The following is a 16,721-nucleotide window of genomic DNA, read 5'->3' as shown; positions in this document are numbered from 1 at the left end:
TCCAAAGCGACTTACAGTCATGTGTGCATACATTCTACGTATGGGTGGTCCTGATGGTATCGAATACTACCCTGGCGTTACAAGCGCCATGCTCTATTAACTGAGCTATAGGACCACCTCAAGGCCATGAGACTGTTAAACAGCCACCACTAACACTGAGTGGCTGCTGCCAACACACTGTCATTGACACTGACCCAACTCCAGCCATTTTAATAATGGGAATTGATGGGAAATGATGTAAATATATCACTAGCCACTTTAAACAATGCTACCTTATATAATGTTACTTACCCTACATTATTCATCTCATATGCATATGTATATACTGTACTCTACATCATCGACTGCATCCTTATGTAACACATGTATCACTAGCCACTTTAACTATGCCACTTTGTTTACTTTGTCTACACACTCATCTCATATGTATATACTGTACTCGATACCATCTACTGTATGCTGCTCTGTACCATCACTCATTCATATATCCTTATGTACATGTTCCTTATCCCCTTACACTGTGTATAAGACAGTAGTTTTGGAATTGTTAGTTAGATTACTTGTTGGTTATCACTGCATTGTCGGAACTAGAAGCACAAGCATTTCGCTACACTCGCATTAACATCTGCTAACCATGTGTATGTGACAAATAAAATTTGATTTGATTTGATTTGATTTGGTATAGTATATAGAGAGGAGACTGGTATTAACTGATGGTATAGTGTATAGTGATGGGGAGAGGAGAGGGAGACTGGTATTAACTGATGGTATAGTATATAGTGATGGGGAGAGGAGACTGGTATTAACTGATGGTATAGTATATAGTGATGGGGAGAGGAGACTGGTATTAACTGATGGTATAGTATATAGTGATGGGGAGAGGAGACTGGTATTAACTGATGGTATAGTATATAGTGATGGGGGAGAGGAGACTGGTATTAACTGATGGTATAGTATATAGTGATGGGGAGAGGAGACTGGTATTAACTGATGGTATAGTATATAGTGATGGGGAGAGGAGACTGGTATTAACTGATGGTATAGTATATAGTGATGGGGAGAGGAGACTGGTATTAACTGATGGTATAGTATATAGTGATGGGGAGAGGAGACTGGTATTAACTGATGGTGTAGTATATAGTGATGGGGGAGAGGAGACTGGTATTAACTGATGGTATAGTATATAGTGAGGAGACTGGTATTAACTGATGGTATAGTATATAGTGATGTGGGAGAGGAGACTGGTATTAACTGATGGTGTAGTATATAGTGATGGGGAGAGGAGACTGGTATTAACTGATGGTATAGTATATAGAGAGGAGACTGGTATTAACTGATGGTGTAGTATATAGTGATGGGGGAGAGGAGACTGGTATTAACTGATGGTGTAGTATATAGTGATGGGGAGAGGAGACTGGTATTAACTGATGGTATAGTATATAGTGATGGGGGAGAGGAGACTGGTATTAACTGATGGTATAGTATATAGAGAGGAGACTGGTATTAACTGATGGTATAGTATATAGAGAGGAGACTGGTATTAACTGATGGTATAGTATATAGTGATGGGGGAGAGGAGACTGGTATTAACTGATGGTATAGTATATAGTGATGGGGGAGAGGAGACTGGTATTAACTGATGGTATAGTATATAGAGAGGAGACTGGTATTAACTGATGGTGTAGTATATAGTGATGGGGGAGAGGAGACTGGTATTAACTGATGGTATAGTATATAGAGAGGAGACTGGTATTAACTGATGGTATAGTATATAGAGAGGAGACTGGTATTAACTGATGGTATAGTATATAGAGAGGAGACTGGTATTAACTGATGGTATAGTATATAGTGATGGGGAGAGGAGACTGGTATTAACTGATGGTATAGTATATAGAGAGGAGACTGGTATTAACTGATGGTGTAGTATATAGTGATGGGGGAGAGGAGACTGGTATTAACTGATGGTATAGTATATAGTGATGGGGAGAGGAGACTGGTATTAACTGATGGTATAGTATATAGAGAGGAGACTGGTATTAACTGATGGTGTAGTATATAGTGATGGGGGAGAGGAGACTGGTATTAACTGATGGTATAGTATATAGTGATGGGGAGAGGAGACTGGTATTAACTGATGGTATAGTATATAGTGATGGGGGAGAGGAGACTGGTATTAACTGATGGTATAGTATATAGTGAGGAGACTGGTATTAACTGATGGTATAGTATATAGTGATGGGGGAGAGGAGACTGGTATTAACTGATGGTATAGTATATAGAGAGGAGACTGGTATTAACTGATGGTGTAGTATATAGTGATGGGGAGAGGAGACTGGTATTAACTGATGGTATAGTATATAGTGATGGGGGAGAGGAGACTGGTATTAACTGATGGTATAGTATATAGTGATGGGGAGAGGAGACTGGTATTAACTGATGGTATAGTATATAGTGATGGGGGAGAGGAGACTGGTATTAACTGATGGTATAGTATATAGTGATGAGAGAGACTGGTATTAACTGATGGTATAGTATATAGTGATGGGGAGAGGAGACTGGTATTAACTGATGGTATAGTATATAGTGATGGGGAGAGGAGACTGGTATTAACTGATGGTATAGTATATAGTGATGGGGAGAGGAGACTGGTATTAACTGATGGTATAGTATATAGAGAGGAGACTGGTATTAACTGATGGTATAGTATATAGTGATGGGGAGAGGAGACTGGTATTAACTGATGGTATAGTATATAGTGATGGGGAGAGGAGACTGGTATTAACTGATGGTATAGTATATAGTGATGGGGAGAGGAGACTGGTATTAACTGATGGTATAGTATATAGTGGTATTAACTGGGTATAGTATATAGAGAGGAGACTGGTATTAACTGATGGTATAGTATATAGTGATGGGGGAGAGGAGACTGGTATTAACTGATGGTATAGTATATAGTGATGGGGGAGAGGAGACTGGTATTAACTGATGGTATAGTATATAGAGAGGAGACTGGTATTAACTGATGGTATAGTATATAGTGATGGGGAGAGGAGACTGGTATTAACTGATGGTATAGTATATAGAGAGGAGACTGGTATTAACTGATGGTATAGTATATAGAGAGGAGACTGGTATTAACTGATGGTATAGTATATAGTGATGGGGAGAGGAGACTGGTATTAACTGATGGTATAGTATATAGAGGGAGAGACTGGTATTAACTGATGGTATAGTATATAGTGATGGGGAGAGGAGACTGGTATTAACTGATGGTATAGTATATAGTGATGGGGAGAGAGACTGGTATTAACTGATGGTATAGTATATAGTGATGGGGAGAGGAGACTGGTATTAACTGATGGTATAGTATATAGTGATGGGGAGAGGAGACTGGTATTAACTGATGGTATAGTATATAGTGATGGGGAGAGGAGACTGGTATTAACTGATGGTATAGTATATAGTGATGGGGAGAGGGAGACTGGTATTAACTGATGGTATAGTATATAGAGAGGAGACTGGTATTAACTGATGGTATAGTATATAGTGATGGGGAGAGAGACTGGTATTAACTGATGGTATAGTATATAGTGATGGGGGAGAGGAGACTGGTATTAACTGATGGTATAGTATATAGTGATGGGGAGAGGAGACTGGTATTAACTGATGGTATAGTATATAGAGGGGAGAGAGACTGGTATTAACTGATGGTATAGTATATAGTGATGGGGAGAGGAGACTGGTATTAACTGATGGTATAGTATATAGTGATGGGGAGAGGGTAGACTGGTATTAACTGATGGTATAGTATATAGTGATGGGGAGAGGAGACTGGTATTAACTGATGGTATAGTATATAGTGATGGGGAGAGGAGACTGGTATTAACTGATGGTATAGTATATAGTGATGGGGAGAGGAGACTGGTATTAACTGATGGTATAGTATATAGTGATGGGGAGAGGAGACTGGTATTAACTGATGGTATAGTATATAGTGATGGGGAGAGGAGACTGGTATTAACTGATGGTATAGTATATAGATGAGGAGACTGGTATTAACTGATGGTATAGTATATAGTGATGGGGAGAGAGACTGGTATTAACTGATGGTGTAGTATATAGTGATGGGGAGAGGAGACTGGTATTAACTGATGGTATAGTATATAGTGATGGGGAGAGGAGACTGGTATTAACTGATGGTATAGTATATAGTGAGAGAGGAGACTGGTATTAACTGATGGTATAGTATATAGTGAGGAGACTGGTATTAACTGATGGTATAGTATATAGTGATGGGGAGAGGAGACTGGTATTAACTGATGGTATAGTATATAGTGATGGGGGAGAGGAGACTGGTATTAACTGATGGTATAGTATATAGAGAGGAGACTGGTATTAACTGATGGTGTAGTATATAGTGATGGGGGAGAGGAGACTGGTATTAACTGATGGTGTAGTATATAGTGATGGGGGAGAGGAGACTGGTATTAACTGATGGTATAGTATATAGATGGGGGAGAGGAGACTGGTATTAACTGATGGTATAGTATATAGAGATGGAGACTGGTATTAACTGATGGTATAGTATATAGTGATGGGGAGAGGAGACTGGTATTAACTGATGGTATAGTATATAGTGATGGGGAGAGGAGACTGGTATTAACTGATGGTATAGTATATAGAGAGGAGACTGGTATTAACTGATGGTATAGTATATAGTGATGGGGGAGAGGAGACTGGTATTAACTGATGGTATAGTATATAGAGAGGAGACTGGTATTAACTGATGGTATAGTATATAGAGAGGAGACTGGTATTAACTGATGGTATAGTATATAGTGATGGGGGAGAGGAGACTGGTATTAACTGATGGTATAGTATATAGAGAGGAGACTGGTATTAACTGATGGTATAGTATATAGTGATGGGGAGACTGGTATTAACTGGGTATAGTATATAGTGATGGGGGATAGGAGACTGGTATTAACTGATGGTATAGGAGAGAGGAGACTGGTATTAACTGATGGTATAGTATATAGTGATGGGGAGAGGAGACTGGTATTAACTGATGGTATAGTATATAGTGATGGGGGAGAGGAGACTGGTATTAACTGATGGTATAGTATATAGATGGGGAGGGAGACTGGTATTAACTGATGGTATAGTATATAGTGATGGGGAGAGGAGACTGGTATTAACTGATGGTATAGTATATAGTAATGGGGGAGAGGAGACTGGTATTAACTGATGGTATAGTATATAGTGATGGGGAGAGGAGACTGGTATTAACTGATGGTATAGTATATAGTGATGGGGAGAGGAGACTGGTATTAACTGATGGTATAGTATATAGTGATGGGGAGAGGAGACTGGTATTAACTGATGGTGTAGTATATAGTGATGGGGAGAGGAGACTGGTATTAACTGATGGTATAGTATATAGTGATGGGGATAGGAGACTGGTATTAACTGATGGTATAGTATATAGAGAGGAGACTGGTATTAACTGATGGTATAGTATATAGTGATGGGGAAAGGAGACTGGTATTAACTGATGGTGTAGTATATAGAGAGGAGACTGGTATTAACTGATGGTGTAATATATAGAGAGGAGACTGGTATTAACTGATGGTGTAGTATATAGTGATGGGGAGAGGAGACTGGTATTAACTGATGGTATAGATATAGGTGGTATTAACTGATGGTATAGTATATAATGATGGGGAGAGGAGACTGGTATTAACTGATGGTATAGTATATAGTGATGGGGAGAGGAGACTGGTATTAACTGATGGTGTAGTATATAGTGATGGGGAGAGGAGACTGGTATTAACTGATGGCCTTGGAGTGGGACTGGACACTGTGCCTGGACTGGGCATCGGCGCAGAGGAAGGCTCCGGCCTAGGAGCGGGACTGGGGTGCACTGGAGGCCTCGTGCGTGGAACCGGCACAGGTGGCACCGGACTGATGACACACACTTCAGGGCGAGTGCAGGGAGTTGGCACAGACTAACCACACTGCTAACAGGCTCTTCAGGTCGGATGCTGTGCAAAACACACCTACATAACATTTCTCTCATCTTTCTCCCTCCCAACTTCTCCATCACCTCCCTGGCGGTCTTGGGCTCTTCAGGGTGAGTACTGGGGGCTGGCACAGATGGCACCGGACTGATGACAGGCTCTTCAGGGTGAGTACTGGGGGCTGGCACAGATGGCACCGGACTGATGACAGGCTCTTCAGGGTGAGTACTGGGGGCTGGCACAGATGGCGCCGGGCTAATGACAGGCTCTTCAGGGTGAGTACTGGGGGCTGGCACAGATGGCAGTACTGGGGGCTGGCACAGATGGCACCGGACTGATGACAGGCTCTTCAGGGTGAGTACTGGGGGCTGGCACAGATGGCACCGGACTGATGACAGGCTCTTCAGGGTGAGTACTGGGGGCTGGCACAGATGGCACCGGATAGATGACAGGCTCTTCAGGGTGAGTACTGGGGGCTGGCACAGATGGCACCGGACTGATGACAGGCTCTTCAGGGTGAGTACTGGGGGCTGGCACAGATGGCACCGGACTGATGACAGGCTCTTCAGGGTGAGTACTGGGGGCTGGCACAGATGGCACCGGACTGATGACAGGCTCTTCAGGGTGAGTACTGGGGGCTGGCACAGATGGCACCGGGCTGATGACAGGCTCTTCAGGGTGAGTACTGGGGGCTGGCACAGATGGCACCGGGCTGATGACAGGCTCTTCAGGGTGAGTACTGGGGGCTGGCACAGATGGCACCGGACTGATGATCCGCTCTTCAGGGTGAGTACTGGGGGCTGGCACAGATGGCACCGGACTGATGACAGGCTCTTCCGGGTGAGTACTGGGGGCTGGCACAGATGGCACCGGACTGATGACAGGCTCTTCAGGGTGAGTACTGGGGGCTGGCACAGATGGCACCGGGCTGATGACAGGCTCTTCAGGGTGAGTACTGGGGGCTGGCACAGATGGCACCGGACTGATGACAGGCTCTTCAGGGTGAGTACTGGGGGCTGGCACAGATGGCACCGGACTGATGACCCGCTCTTCAGGGTGAGTACTGGGGGCTGGCACAGATGGCACCGGACTGATGACAGGCTCTTCCGGGTGAGTACTGGGGGCTGGCACAGATGGCACCGGACTGATGACAGGCTCTTCAGGGTGAGTACTGGGGGCTGGCACAGATGGCACCGGGCTAATGACAGGCTCTTCAGGGTGAGTACTGGGGGCTGGCACAGATGGCACCGGACTGATGACAGGCTCTTCAAGGTGAGTACTGGGGGCTGGCACAGATGGCACCGGACTGATGACAGCCTCTTCCGGGTGAGTACTGGGGGCTGGCACAGATGGCACTGGACTGATGACAGGCTCTTCAGGGTGAGTACTGGGGGCTGGCACAGATGGCACCGGACTGATGACAGGCTCTTCAGGGTGAGTACCGGGGGCTGGCACAGATGGCACCGGACTGATGACCCGCTCTTCAGGGTGAGTACCGGGGGCTGGCACAGATGGCACCGGACTGATGACAGGCTCTTCAGGGTGAGTACTGGGGGCTGGCACAGATGGCACCGGACTGATGACAGGCTCTTCAGGGTGAGTACTGGGGGCTGGCACAGATGGCACCGGACTGATGACAGGCTCTTCAGGGTGAGTACTGGGGGCTGGCACAGATGGCACCGGACTGATGACAGGCTCTTCAGGGTGAGTACTGGGGGCTGGCACAGATGGCACCGGACTGATGACAGGCTCTTCAGGGTGAGTACTGGGGGCTGGCACAGATGGCACCGGGCTGATGACAGGCTCTACAGGGTGAGTACTGGGGGCTGGCACAGATGGCACCGGACTGATGACCCGCTCTTCAGGGTGAGTGCTGGGGGCTGGCACAGATGGCACCGGACTGATGACATACTCTTCCAGGTGAGTACTGGGGGCTGGCACAGATGGCACCGGACTGATGACAGGCTCTTCAGGGTGAGTACTGGGGGCTAGCACAGATGGCACCGGACTGATGACAGGCTCTTCAGGGTGAGTACTGGGGGCTGGCACAGATGGCACCGGACTGATGACAGGCTCTTCAGGGTGAGTACTGGGGGCTGGCACAGATGGCACCGGACTGATGACAGGCTCTTCAGGGTGAGTACTGGGGGCTGGCACAGATGGCACCGGGCTAATGACAGGCTCTTCAGGGTGAGTACTGGGGGCTGGCACAGATGGCACCGGGCTGATGACAGGCTCTTCAGGGTGAGTACTGGGGGCTGGCACAGATGGCACCGGGCTAATGACAGGCTCTTCAGGGTACTGGGGGCTGGCACAGATGGCACCGGGCTAATGACAGGCTCTTCAGGGTGAGTACTGGGGGCTGGCACAGATGGCACCGGGCTGATGACAGGCTCTTCAGGGTGAGTACTGGGGGCTGGCACAGATGGCACCGGGCTGATGACAGGCTCTTCAGGGTGAGTACTGGGGGCTGGCACAGATGGCACCGGGCTAATGACAGGCTCTTCAGGGTGAGTACTGGGGGCTGGCACAGATGACACCGGACTGATGACAGGCTCTTCAGGGTGAGTACTGGGGGCTGGCACAGATGGCACCGGACTGATGACAGGCTCTTCAGGGTGAGTACTGGGGGCTGGCACAGATGGCACCGGACTGATGACAGGCTCTTCAGGGTGAGTACTGGGGGCTGGCACAGATGGCACCGGGCTAATGACAGGCTCTTCAGGATGAGTACTGGGGGCTGGCACAGATGGCACCGGGCTGATCCACTCTCCGCTGCTCCGCCGACCACCCCTTGTCTCTCCTTTACCTCCGTCACACGCTGCTTGGTCCTTTGCTTGGTGGGATATTCTGTCACGTTCATAATAAGGACGGGACCAAGGCGCAGCGTGTGTAGAGTCCCACATCTTTATTTTGGTGAAACATGTGGTGCACATGCACAAACACAAAACAATATCCCACCAACACAGGTGGGAAAAATGGCTACCTAAATATGATCCCCAGTTAGAGACAACGATTACCAGCTGCCTCTAATTGGGAACCATACAAAACACCAACATAGAAATATTGAGCTAGAACACCCCCTAGTCACGCCCTGACCTACTACACCATAGAGAACCAAGGGCTCTCTATGGTCAGGGCGTGACCCATATAGTCATCGTATGGCCATCATATAAGCATCATATAACCATCATAAACCCATCGTATGGCCATCATAAACCCATCATATAACCATCATAAACCCATCATATAACCATCATAAACCCATCATATAATCATCATAAACCCATCATATGGCCATCATATAAGCATCATATAACCATCATAAACCCATCATATGGCCATCATAAACCCATCATATGGCCATCATAAACCCATCATATGGCCATCATAAACCCATCATATAACCATCATAAACCCATCATATAACCATCATAAACCCATCGTATGGCCATCATAAACCCATCATATGGCCATCATAAACCCATCATATAACCATCATAAACCCATCATATGGCCATCATAAACCCATCGTATGGCCATCATAAACCCATCATATGGCCATCATAAACCCATCATATAACCATCATAAACCCATCATATGGCCATCATAAACCCATCGTATGGCCATCATAAACCCATCATATGGCCATCATATAAGCATCATATAACCATCATAAACCCATCATATGGCCATCCTATAAGCATCATATAACCATCATAAACCCATCATATGGCCATCATAAACCCATCATATGGCCATCCTATAAGCATCATATAACCATCATAAACCCATCATATGGCCATCCTATAAGCATCATATAACCATCATAAACCCATCATATGGCCATCATAAACCCATCATATGGCCATCATATAACCATCATAAACCCATCATATGGCCATCATATAACCATCATAAACCCATCATATGGCCATCATAAACCCATCATATGGCCATCATATAACCATCATAAACCCATCATATGGCCATCATAAACCCATCATATCGCCATCATAAACCCATCATATGGCATCCTATAAGCATCATATAACCATCATAAACCCATCATATGGCCATCATATAACCATCATAAACCCATCATATAACCATCATATAACCATCATAAACCCATCATAAACCCATCATATGGCCATCATAAACCCATCATATGGCCATCATATAAGCATCATATAACCATCATAAACCCATCATATGGCCATCATAAACCCATCATATGGCCATCATATAAGCATCATATAACCATCATAAACCCATCATATGGCCATCATAAACCCATCATATGGCCATCATATAAGCATCATATAACCATCATGAACCCATCATATGGCCATCATAAACCCATCATATGGCCATCATATAACCATCATAAACCCATCATATAAGCATCATATAACCATCATAAACCCATCATATGGCCATCATATAAGCATCATATAACCATCATAAACCCATCATATAACCATCATAAACCCATCATATAACCATCATAAACCCATCATATAACTATCATAAACCCATCATATAACCATCATAAACCCATCATATAACCATCATAAACCCATCATATGGCCATCATATAAGCATCATATAACCATCATAAACCCATCATATAACCATCATAAACCCATCATATAACCATCATAAACCCATCATATAACCATCATAAACCCATCATATAACCATCATAAACCCATCATATGGCCATCATATAAGCATCATATAACCATCATAAACCCATCATATAACCATCATAAACCCATCATAAACCCATCATATGGCCATCATATGGCCATCATATAATCATCATATAAGCATCATATAAGCATCATATAATCATCATAAACCCATTATACAGCCAACATATAACCATCATAAACCCATCGTATGGCCATCATACAGCCATCAAAAAGGTTCTGTGTAGAACCAGAAATCACTCTCATTTCAGCAGTGTATTAGTTTAGAGAGGCTTCTATTAAAGTACACATTTGACTTTTAGTGTCGTGTAATATAATACAATGATATAGAACAATGTTCTCATCCTATCAGAAGGATAATATATTTACTATCCTATCAAAGATATGTACTGTGGGAAAGAAGACCGAGCAGAGTTTTCTATTTGGCACTAAAAGTTTTCACTAGTTTAATGAAACTGTTGGTTTTCTGGGTTGTGAAAGAGTTTTGGTTATGGAAACCATATTGTTGAACTCACACCATTATCTACAAATCCCACAATGGCCATGTTGCCAAACTAAACAGAATAAACTGCAGCCAAAATAAGTCCCTGAGTCATTGGTTTTGAAATCTCTTTTGGGATGCATCTCTAACAACACCCTGCCCCCTACAAAGTGCACTACTTTTGTCAAAAGTAGTGCACTATACAGGGAATAGGGTGCCATTTGCGAAGGAACCTCCTTGTTTTAAAGTGTGCAGCAGAATGTGGAGGCGTTAGTGGCTCAGGAAGCCAAATTTCAAGCTCCACCCCAAATCCTGGCCAGCCTAACATTTAAATACTCATTCCTTTCATTACACTATGAGTCCATTGTTTCATCACAGACATTTATCTTGACTTTCTTGCTTTTTGTATTTACTGGGACAGTTTTCAAATGTCTGATTAAGGCGATGACAGTCTTAGACAACATTAGACCAGCAACAACACTAACACTCTGGCCAGACACACACAACATTAGACCAGCAACAACACTAACACTCTGGCCAGACACACACAACATTAGACCACCAACAACTGGATGTCATAAGGTGAATGCACCAATTTGTAAGTCGCTCTGGATAAGAGCGTCTGCTAAATGACTTAAATGTAAATGTAAACAACACTAACACTCTGGCCAGACACACACAACATTAGACCAGCAACAACACTATCACTCTGGCCAGACACACACAACATTAGACCAGCAACAACACTATCACTCTGGCCAGACACACACAACATTAGACCAGCAACAACACTATCACTCTGGCCAGACACACACAACATTAGACCACCAACAACACTAACACTCTGGCCAGACACACACAACATTAGACCAGCAACAACACTATCACTCTGGCCAGACACACACAACAATAGACCAGCAACAACACTAAGACTCTGGTCAGACACACACAACATTAGACCAGCAACAACACTATCACTCTGGCCAGACACACACAACAATAGACCAGCAACAACACTATCACTCTGGCCAGACACACACAACATTAGACCAGCAACAACACTATCACTCTGGCCAGACACACACAACATTAGACCAGCAACAACACTAACACTCTGGCCAGACACACACAACATTAGACCAGCAACAACACTAACACTCTGGCCAGATACACAACATTAGACCACTAACAACACTATCACTCTGGCCAGACATACACAACATTAGACCAGCAACAACACTATCACTCTGGCCAGACACACACAACATTAGACCACCAACAACACTAACACTCTGGCCAGACACACACAACATTAAACCACCAACAACACTAACACTCTGGCCAGACACACACAACATTAGACCACTAACAACACTAACACTCTGGCCAGACACACACAACATTAGACCACTAACAACACTGACACTCTGGCCAGACATACACATTGGTGTAGGTTTGGGACAGGGTGGTGCAGGTTTGGGACTGGTGTGATTGGTGTAGGTATGGGACAGGGTTGATTGGTGTAGGTTTAGGACAGGGTTGATTGGTGTAGGTTTGGGACAGGGTTGATTGGGGTAGGTTTGGGACAGGGTTGATTGGTGTAGGTTTAGGACAGGGTTGATTGGTGTAGGTTTAGGACAGGGTTGATTGGTGTAGGTTTGGGACATGGTTGATTGGTGTAGGTTTAGGACAGGGTTGATTGGTGTAGGTTTAGGACAGGATTGATTGGTGTAGGTTTAGGACAGGGTTGATTGGTGTAGGTTTAGGACAGGGTTGATTGGTGTAGGTTTAGGACAGGGTTGATTGGTGTAGGTTTGATTGGTGTAGGTTTAGGACAGGGTTGATTGGTGTAGGTTTAGGGTTGATTGGTGTAGGTTTGGGACAGGGTTGATTGGTGTAGGTTTAGGACAGGGTTGATTGGTGTAGGTTTAGGACAGGGTTGATCAAATCAAATCAAATCAAATCAAATCAAATCAAATTTTATTTGTCACATACACATGGTTGCAGATGTTAATGCGTGTAGCGTTTTCTAGTTCCGACAATGCAGTGATAACCAACAAGTAATCTAACTAACAATTCCAAAACTACTGTCTTATACACAGTGTAAGGGGATAAGGAACATGTACATAAGGATATATGAATGAGGATTTACAGTAGATGGTATCAGGTATATACATATGAGATGAGTGATTGGCATAGTTAAAGTGGCTAGTGATACATGTGTTACATAAGGATGCAGTCGATGTTGTAGAGTACAGTATATACATATGTATATGAGATGAATAATGTAGGGTAAGTAACATTATATAAGGTAGCATTGTTTAAAGTGGCTAGTGATATATTTACATCATTTCCCATCAATTCCCATTATTAAAATGGCTGGAGTTGGGTCAGTGTCAATGACAGTGTGTTGGCAGCAGCCACTCAATGTTAGTGGTGGCTATTTAACAGTCTGATGGCCTTGAGATAGAAGCTGTTTTTCAGTCTCTCGGTCCCAGCTTTGATGCACCTGTACTGACCTCGCCTTCTGGATGATAGCGGGGTGAACAGGCAGTGGTTCGGGTGGTTGATGTCCTTGATGATCTTTATGGCCTTCCTGTAACAACGGGTGGTGTAGGTGTCCTGGAGGGCAGGTAGTTTGCCCCCGGTGATGCGTTGTGCAGTCCTCACTACCCTCTGGAGAGCCTTACGGTTGAGGGCGGAGCAGTTGCCGTACCAGGCGGTGATACAGCCCGCCAGGATGCTCTCGAGTGCATCTGTAGAAGTTTGTGAGTGCTTTTGGTGACAAGCCGAATTTCTTCAGCCTCCTGAGGTGAATAGGCGCTGCTGCGCTTCTTCACATGTCAGTGTGAGTGGACCAATTCAGTTTGTCTGTGATGTGTATGCCGAGGAACTTTGTTCCATCGATGTGGATAGGGGGTGTTCCCTCTGCTGTTTCCTGAAGTCCACAATCATCTCCTTAGTTTTGTTGACTGGTATGATTGAACAGTCGGGTTGATTGGTGTAGGTTTAGGAGGGATCATGAGATTAATGTAGGGTAAGTAACATTATATAGGTAGCATTGTTTAAGTGGCTAGTGATATATTTACATCATTTTCCCATCAATTCCCATTATTAAAATGCGGGGAATGACAGTGTGTTGGCAGCAGATAGATAGAATGGGGGATGCACCTGTACAGAGCAGTGAACAGGCAGTACCCTTTAGTTCCTGTAACATGGTGTCCTGGAGGGCAGGTAGTTTGCCCCCGGTGATGCAGTCCTCATACCCTCTGGAGATACACCCGCCAGGATGCTCTCGAAGAAGTTTGTGAGTGCTTTTGGTGACATTTCTTCAGCCTCCTGAGGTTGAATGGCCTGCTGCGCCTTCTTCACTACTGTCAGTGTGAGTGGACCAATTCAGTTTGTCTGTGATGTGTATGCCGAGGAACATAGCTATCTCCACTACTGTTCCATCGATGTGGATAGGGGTGTTCCCTCTGCTGTTTCCTGAAGTCCACAATCATCTCCTTAGTTTTGTTGACGTTGAGTGTGAGGTTATTTTCCTGACACCACACTCCAAGGGCCCTCACCTCCTCCCTGTAGGCCGTCTCGTGTTGTTGGTAATCAAGCCTACCACTGTTGTGTCGTCCGGATGATTGAGTTGGAACATTGGGTGAACAGGGAGTACAGGAGAGGGCTCAGCACCCTTGTGGGGCCCCCGTGTTGAGGATCAGCGGGGAGGAGATGTTGTTGCCTACCCTCACCACCTGGGGGGCGGCCCGTCAGGAAGTCCAGTTTCCAGTTGCACAGGGCAGACCCAGGGTCTCGAGCTTGATGACGAGCTTGGAGGGTACTATGGTGTTGAATGCCGAGCTGTAGTCGATGAACAGCATTCTCACATAGGTATTCCTCTTGTCCAGGTGGGTTAGGGCAGTGTGCAGTGTGGTTGAGATTGCATCGTCTGTGGACCTATTTGGGCGGTTTGGAGTGGGTCTAGGGTGTCAGGTAGGGTGGAATATGGTCCTTGACTAGGCACTTCATGATGACGGAAGTGAGTGCTACGGGGCGGTAGTCGTTTAGCTCAGTTACCTTAGCTTTCTTGGGAACAGGAACAATGGTGGCCCTCTTGAAGCATGTGGGAACAGCAGACTGGTATAGGGATTGATTGAATATGTCCGTAAACACACCGGCCAGCTGGTCTAGTAACAGGTGTCCTCATGGTAGTTTGCCTGAGGGCAGGTAGTTTGCCCCCTGTGATGCCAGTCCTCACTACCCTCTGCGCATGCTCGGAGGGCGCGGCTGGGGATGCCGTCTGGGCCTGCAGCCTTGCGAGGGTTAACACGTTTAAATGTCTTAATCACCTCGGCTGCAGTGAAGGAGAGACTGCATGTTTCCGTTGCAGGCCGTGTCAGTGGCACTGTATTGTCCTCAAAGCGGGCAAAAAACTTATTTAGTCTGCCTGGGAGCAAGACATCCTGGTCCGTGACTGGGCTGGATTTCATCTTGTAGTCCGTGATTGACTGTAGACCCTGCCACATGCCTCTTGTGTCTGAGCCATTGAATTGAGATTCCACTTTGTCTCTGTACTGACGCTTAGCTTGTTTGATAGCCTTACGGAGGGAATAGCTGCACTGTTTGTATTCAGTCATGTTGCCAGACACCTTGCCCTGATTAAAAGCAGTGGTTCGACGCGAATGCTGCCATCAATCCACGGTTTCTGGTTAGGGAATGTTTTTATCGTTGCTATGGGAACGACATCTTCGACACAGGGAGTACAGGAGAGGGCACGTTCTAATGAACTCGCACACCGAATCAGCGTATTCGTCAATATTCCCATCTGACGCAATACGAAACATGTCCCAGTCCACGTGATGGAAGCAGTCTTGGAGTGTAGAGTCAGCTTGGTCTGACCAGCGTTGGACAGACCTCAGCGTGGGAGCCTCTTGTTTTAATTTCTGCCTGTAGGCAGGGATCAGCAAAATGGAGTCGTGGTCAGCTTTTCCGAAAGGGGGCGGGGCAGGGCCTTATATGCGTCGCGGTTAGAGTAACAGTGATCCAAGGTTTTACCACCCCTGGTTGCGGATATGCTGATAAAATTTAGGGAGTCTTGTTTTCAGATTGGCTTTGTTAAAATCCCCAGCTACAATGAATGCAGCCTCCGGATAAATGTTTTCCAGTTTGCAAAGAGTTAAATAAAGTTCGTTCAGAGCCATCGATGTGTCTGCTTGGGGGATATATACGGCTGTGATTATAATCGAAGAGAATTCTCTTGGAAGATAATGCGGTCTACATTTGATTGTGAGGAATTCTAAATCAGGTGAACAGAAGGATTTGAGTTCCTGTATGTTTCCTTCATCACACCATGTCCCGTTAGTCATGAGGCATACGCCCCTCCACTCTTCTTACCAGAGAGATGTTTGTTTCTGTCGGCGCGATGCGTGGAGAAACCCGTTGTACCGCCCTGGATTGTTTTCCTAGTAAGCCATGTCTCCGTAAAGCAGAGAACGTTGCAGTCTCTGATA

Source organism: Oncorhynchus gorbuscha, unplaced genomic scaffold (assembly GCF_021184085.1).
Source record: "Oncorhynchus gorbuscha isolate QuinsamMale2020 ecotype Even-year unplaced genomic scaffold, OgorEven_v1.0 Un_scaffold_484, whole genome shotgun sequence".
In the NCBI taxonomy this organism is placed as follows: Eukaryota; Metazoa; Chordata; class Actinopteri; order Salmoniformes; family Salmonidae; genus Oncorhynchus; species Oncorhynchus gorbuscha.
The sequence above is the reverse complement of the archived record's forward strand: the minus strand, read 5'-3'. Positions refer to the sequence as shown.